Genomic DNA, 5,853 nt, shown 5'->3' on the forward strand with positions numbered 1-5,853 from the left:
TATGAAAAGGAGGAGAGGGAGGAAGGAGGAGGAGAGGGAGGGAGGAGGAGGAGAGGGAGGAAGGAGGAGGAGAGGGAGGAAGGAGGAGGAGAGGGAGGGAGGAGGAGGAGAGGGAGGAAGGAGGAGGAGAGGGAGGAAGGAGGAGGAGAGGGAGGGAGGAGGAGGAGAGGGAGGGAGGGAGGAGGAGAGGGAGGGAGGAGAGGGAGGGAGGAGGAGGAGAGGGAGAGGAGGAGGAGGAGAGGGAGGGAGGAGGAGGAAAGGGAGGGAGGGAGGGAGGGAGGAGGAGGAGAGGGAGGGAGGAGAGGGAGGGAGGAGGAGGAGAGGGAGGGAGGAGGAGGAGAGGGAGGGAGGGAGGAGCGGGAGGGAGGAGGAGGAGAGGGAGGGAGGAGAGGGAGGGAGGAGGAGGAGAGGGAGGGAGGAGGAGGAAAGGGAGGGAGGGAGGGAGGGAGGAGAGGGAGGGAGGAGGAGGAGAGGGAGGGAGGAGGAGAGGGAGGGAGGAGGGAGGAGAGGAAGGGAGGAGGAGGAGAGGGAGGGAGGAGAGGGAGGGAGGAGAGGGAGGGAGGAGGAGGAGAGGGAGGGAGGAGGAGAGGGAGGGAGGAGGAGGAGAGGGATGGAGGAGGAGGAGAGGGAGGGAGGAGGAGAGGGAGGGAGGGACACAATGATGAAATGGAGTCATATTCATTGTGTTATATTCACAAGGCAATAGACGTATGAGACACAGTAGGCCTACTATGTGTCTACAAAGGATTCAATTTCTCATGGTGCCCATCTCAGATGCCAGATATGATTTGAATTTGAGATAATTCTAGAACGCCAAAGTCTACAAGAGATAAATGTTATCTTAAATGTTAAAAGTGATAAATGTTACAAGTGGTTTTGTTGGAGCAGTTGGAGATAACTCTGGGAAAGCTCTTCACCTGTGAGGTAAGTCCCACAGTGATCTGAGTCATTGATGTCCAAACCCTGGAATCATTGTACATGGGACGTAGCTTGGGTGAACCAGCTAGGAGGCTGGAGAAGGCTTATCAGAGCCCAGCAGGCAGTGTTAGCGGGTACAGGGGAGGAGAGGACTTGAACCTGATACCCAGAGTACTATGGCACATTGCCACTCGGCTACAGCCTGTCAGCACAGCCTGGAGCCACATCTAAAAAACCCTCCAGCTATTTGAGCCCAATCTGCCTGTGTGTGTGTGTGTGTATAAGAGATTTAGCATCTCCATAAATAACTCTGCTGATACCGTTTGAATAATTTAATCATTTTGAAAAAAATGTTTCTGTGACAGTGTATGAATTTACTGGAAATCTAAATTGGATAGAACAGCACATCTACAGTGGGGAAAAAAAAGTATTTAGTCAGCCACCAATTGTGCAAGTTCTCCCACTTAAAAAGATGAGAGAGGCCTGTAATTTTCATCATAGGTACACGTCAACTATAACAGACAAATTGAGAAAAGAAATTCCAGAAAATCACATTGTAGGATTTTTAATGATTTTATTTGCAAATTATGGTGGAAAATAAGTATTTGGTCACCTACAAACAAGCAACATTTCTGGCTCTCACAGACCTGTAACTTCTTCTTTAAGAGGCTCCTCTGTCCTCCACTCGTTACCTGTATTAATGGCACCTGTTTGAACTTGTTATCAGTATAAAAGACACCTGTCCACAACCTCAAACAGTCACACTCCAAACTCCACTATGGCCAAGACCAAAGAGCTGTCAAAGGACACCAGAAACAAAATTGTAGACCTGCACCAGGCTGGGAAGACTGAATCTGCAATAGGTAAGCAGCTTGGTTTGAAGAAATCAACTGTGGGAGCAATTATTAGGAAATGGAAGACATACAAGACCACTGATAATCTCCCTCAATCTGGGGCTCCACGCAAGATCTCACCCCGTAGGGTCAAAATGATCAAAAATCACAGAACCACACGGGGGGACCTAGTGAATGACCTGCAGAGAGCTGGGACCAAAGTAACAAAGCCTACCATCAGTAACACACTACGCCGCCAGGGACTCAAATCCTGCAGTGTCAGACGTGTCCCCCTGCTTAAGCCAGTACATGTCCAGGCCCGTCTGAAGTTTGCTAGAGTGCATTTGGATGATCCAGAAGAGGATTGGGATAATGTCATATGGTCAGATGAAACCAAAATAGAACTTTTTGGTAAAAACTCAACTCGTCGTGTTTGGAGGACAAAGAATGCTGAGTTGCATCCAAAGAACACCATACCTACTGTGAAGCATGGGGGTGGAAACATCATGCTTTGGGTCTGTTTTTCTGCAAATTCGTGTAAAGGAAAGAATGAATGGGGCCATGTATCGTGAGATTTTGAGTGAAAACCTCCTTCCATCAGCAAGGGCATTGAAGATGAAACGTGGCTGGGTCTTTCAGCATGACAATGATCCCAAACACACCGCCCGGGCAACTAAGGAGTGGCTTCGTAAGAATCATTTCAAGGTCCTGGAGTGGCCTAGCCAGTCTCCAGATCTCAACCCCATAGAAAATCTTTGGAGGGAGTTGAAAGTCTGTGTTGCCCAGCGACAGCCCCAAAACATCACTGCTCTAGAGGAGATCTGCATGGAGGAATGGGCCAAAATACCAGCAACAGTGTGTGAAAACCTTGTGAAGACTTACAGAAAACGTTTGACCTGTGTCATTGCCAACAAAGGGTATATAACAAAGTATTGAGAAACTTTTGTTATTGACCAAATACTTATTTTACACCATAATTTGAAAATAAATTCATTAAAAATCCTACAATGTGATTTTCTGGATTTTTCTTCCTCATTTTGTCTGTCATAGTTGACGTGTACCTATTATGAAAATTACAGGCCTCTCTCATCTTTTTAAGTGGGAGAACTTGCACAATTGGTGGCTGACTAAATACTTTTTTCCCCCACTGTATACTGAACAAAAATATAAACGCAACATGCAACAATTTCATTGATTTTACTGAGTTACAGTTCATATGAGGAAATCAGTCAATTGAAAGTAATTCATTATGCCCTAATCTATTGATTTCACATGACTGGGAATACAGATATACATATATTGGTCACAGATACCTTAAAGAAAATGGGCCTCACAATGGGCCTCAGGATCTTGTTTTGGTATATCTGTGCATTCAAATTGCCATTGATCAAATGCAATTGCGTTCGTTGTCCGTAGCTTATGCCTGCCCATACCATAGCCCCACCTCCACAATGGGGCACTTCACAACTTTGACATAATAATATAATAATATGCCATTTAGCAGACGCTTTTATCCAAAGCGACTTACAGTCATGTGTGCATACATCAGCAAACCTCTCACCCACATGACGCCATACATGTGGTCTGCGGTTGTGAGGCCGGTGGGATGTACTGCCAAATTCTCTAAAACAACGTTGGAGGCGGCTTATGGTAGAGAAATTAACATTAAATGATATGCAACAGCTCTGGTGGATATTCCTGCAGTCAACATGCCAATTGCATGTTGTGTGACAAAACTGCACATTTTAGAGTGGCCTTTTATTGTCATGCTGTTTATTCAGCTTCTTGATATGCCACACCTGTTAGGTGGATGGATTATCTTGGCAAAGGAGAAATGCTCACTAACAGGGATGTAAACAAATTTGTGGACAACATTTGAGAGAATAAGCTTTTTGTGCTTATGAAACATTTCTGGGATCTTTTATTTCAGCTCATGAAACATGGGACCAACACTTTACATGTTGCGTTTATATTTTTGTTCAGTGTAAATTAAGAGTGCAACAAAACTCACAAAGCACAACAGTATTGTTTTGGTCAAAAGATATTTGGTAGATATGCTCGTTGCCTAAAATTGCATTTCCCATCCTCTAAGATGTATACTTGTTTATTCTCTATCAGATGAAAAAAGCAACCAACAATGCAGGAAATAAAACAAAATAAATGTCTCCTTGAAAATAAGCCCATTAAGTACAGTATTTGTATTTGTATTTATTATGAAGACAGCAACTACTCTTCATGGGGTCCAGCAAAATTAAGGCAGTTATACCATTTTAAAAACATTACAATACATTTGCAACACATTTCACAACATATTAAGTGTGTGCCCTCAGGCCCCTACTCTACTACCATATATCTACTACCACATATCTGAAGGCTGAGGAGGGTACCTTACCTAAAACATCAAAGTCTCTTCATCAAACTGTAGATGCTTTGAAATGATAACTCACAACAATACAGCTGTAATGCTCAGCTTCTTTTGATGTTTTGTTAGTTCCTTTTTTCTTTGTGGTGTAAGTTCTGATAATGGTCTTGGTTGAAGGCATGAGCAGAGGGAGGGAGCAACCATCAAAGCACTCATCCATCCATTTCAGTTGAATACGGCACACCTTCACTGAGATGCAACGCAGTTCCTGTTTCATGTGTACTGCACCCATCATCAATAAAACATTTGTGTCAAATGCAATATTGTTGTTGAGTAGGATGCCACAGTATGTGCAATACCAGTGGGTGAAAGTTTAGTATCCTATATGCAGAGATATGTGCTTTAATATCATCCTCTTGCAGGAAAGCTGACTCTAGTAACATAACACAGCCAATAACATTGTAAATATAATACTTTACATGTACAATGCCTCTAGTATAGAAATGCTGAAGGCTGAGGAGGGTATCTATCCCAGGTATTTTAGGGAGAATACCATGCCGTCCTTAGAGATTCATGTGAGCTGTAGAGCTACCAAAAACAACACATACATTTTAGTCGTTTAGCAGATGCTCTTTTCCAGAGTGACTTACAGTAGTGAGTTCATCTTAAGATAGCTAGGTGAGACAAACACATATCTCATAGTAAGTACATTTTTCCTCAAAGTAGCCATCAGCAAAGTCAGTGCTAGTAGGAAAAAGTCAAGTGCGAGTGTTAGCTCACGAAAGGCAAGAGTGGAATTATTTAAGATACTCTTTGAAGAGGTAGGGTTTCAGACGTTTTAGGAAGATGGGCAGGGACTCTGCTATCCTAACATCAGGGGAAAGCTCGTTCCACCATTTGGGGTGGTAGGACAGAGAAAGATTTGACTGGGCCAAGAAACCAGAGGTGGGTTGGGGTGTAGGATTTGAGCATAGCCCGAAGGTAGGGAGGGGCAGTTCCCCATGCTGCTCCGTAGGCAAGCACCAGGGTCTTGAAGATGATGCGAGCTTTGAAGCCAGGAAGCCAGTGGAGTGTGCACAGGAGTGCGGTGACATGGGAGAGCTTGGGAAGGTTGAACACCAGGCGCGCTGCGGTGTTCTGGATAAGTTGCCATTTTCTGTTATTGTTGTTGCAGCCGAGCCAACAGAGAGTTGCAGTAGTCCAGATGGGAGATGACAAGTGCTGCCTAAACCTGTCATGTGGTTGTCTCACTTTACTACCTTAAGATGAATGCACTAACTATGTTGCTCTGGATAAAAGTGTCTGCTAAATTACTAAAATGCAATAAAAAATAAAATAATGATCCCCATTCCCTAGAGCGGTGAGCTGTGCATTACACTACATGGCTACTATGTGTGATTCAACATGGCATCATCAGCCTGCAGCCAGTCACCCAGTAGCATCACAGCTCCTGCATGTGTCAACAGAAGACAGCCAGCCTTTTACTGGGCTGGATTGATGTTAGGATAGCATCATCCCATCCCCCTATAATCAACAAATAGATGGGTTTACACACTAGACTAGACTACAGTATGTCTCACACTACCCTGATGGAATGATGCTCCCATCTTTATGATGGAGTGTGTTTCTTGTTCAATTTCTGAAACGTTTCAGCACATCATATGCTCTTGAGAGAAATCTTTCTCCTATGTTGTCCTGTTAATGAGTACCTACATCTTCGGTAAATCACAGTATTATGGT

Source organism: Coregonus clupeaformis, chromosome 15, assembly GCF_020615455.1.
Source record: "Coregonus clupeaformis isolate EN_2021a chromosome 15, ASM2061545v1, whole genome shotgun sequence".
Lineage (NCBI taxonomy): Eukaryota > Metazoa > Chordata > Actinopteri > Salmoniformes > Salmonidae > Coregonus > Coregonus clupeaformis.